The following is a 958-nucleotide window of genomic DNA, read 5'->3' as shown; positions in this document are numbered from 1 at the left end:
GAGAAATTACAAACAACAAGTGCTACTCTACACTGCTTAAAACTCGCATTTGAATCATCAGTGGTAAATTCTTTAAGTATAAAAAACGTACTTGCAGTCTGTGCGTCAGAACAGCCGGCATTGTAGTCTACTCTTCCAGGATCAGGAAACAGTCCTCCATAAAATGTGCTGCACACATCTGAATATTTGGGTTGAACTGTTCTGATTTGAGACTTTAGTCTTTGCAACTTTACATATCTTCTTTATGCACTGTAGAGCTTGTAACACTCCAAAGAGAAAGGAAAAATTTAAATCGCATCATATGGCCCCTTTAAATATTCATCTGTTCCGAAACACTCCTCATTATCAATATCACGTCTCTGATTCAAAAGAGTCAAAAGTAGAGCAGTCATTAATCCAGAAAAGGATTTTTTTTGATGCACAACTGCTGTAGTAACACTCATTTTACATGATCACAGTGTAGATAGTCTTTTAAGTATTTATTAGTTCTTAATAGACACTACTGTTAACTTTTGGAAGAACCTCTTTAATATGAGTTTGTACATTGAATGTTTTAATTTATACATACACATATGTTTTATAGAGGCACTTAGAGCTAAAATGAAACAAACAAACAAAAAAATTATATAAGATATTTTAAAGTTTTTTTATGTGACAAAATACATCTGTAATTTGTGTGGGAACTAGGGAGATTCAAAACTTCTGTGTTGGCCTGCAAAAGTCATCCCTGCGGCTATTATTGCCATTGCATTGGTGTATTAACTAGCTGCAATATTTTAGAAAGCCTCCCATTACCTACAACAGATTTCCAAAACAATGCCCATATATATTGGTATTGATATTGGTTGACATTAACCAATACTGCTGTACAACCCCAAAAAAGTTGTAATTAGCAACAATTGTTACTTCATGTTGAGTTTAAGCTCTACAGGAATGAAGAAAACAGGACCCATCTATT

Source organism: Sinocyclocheilus rhinocerous, unplaced genomic scaffold (assembly GCF_001515625.1).
Source record: "Sinocyclocheilus rhinocerous isolate Xijiao unplaced genomic scaffold, SAMN03320098_v1.1 scaffold672, whole genome shotgun sequence".
Classification (NCBI taxonomy): Eukaryota; Metazoa; Chordata; class Actinopteri; order Cypriniformes; family Cyprinidae; genus Sinocyclocheilus; species Sinocyclocheilus rhinocerous.
This window is presented reverse-complemented; position numbering follows the sequence as displayed.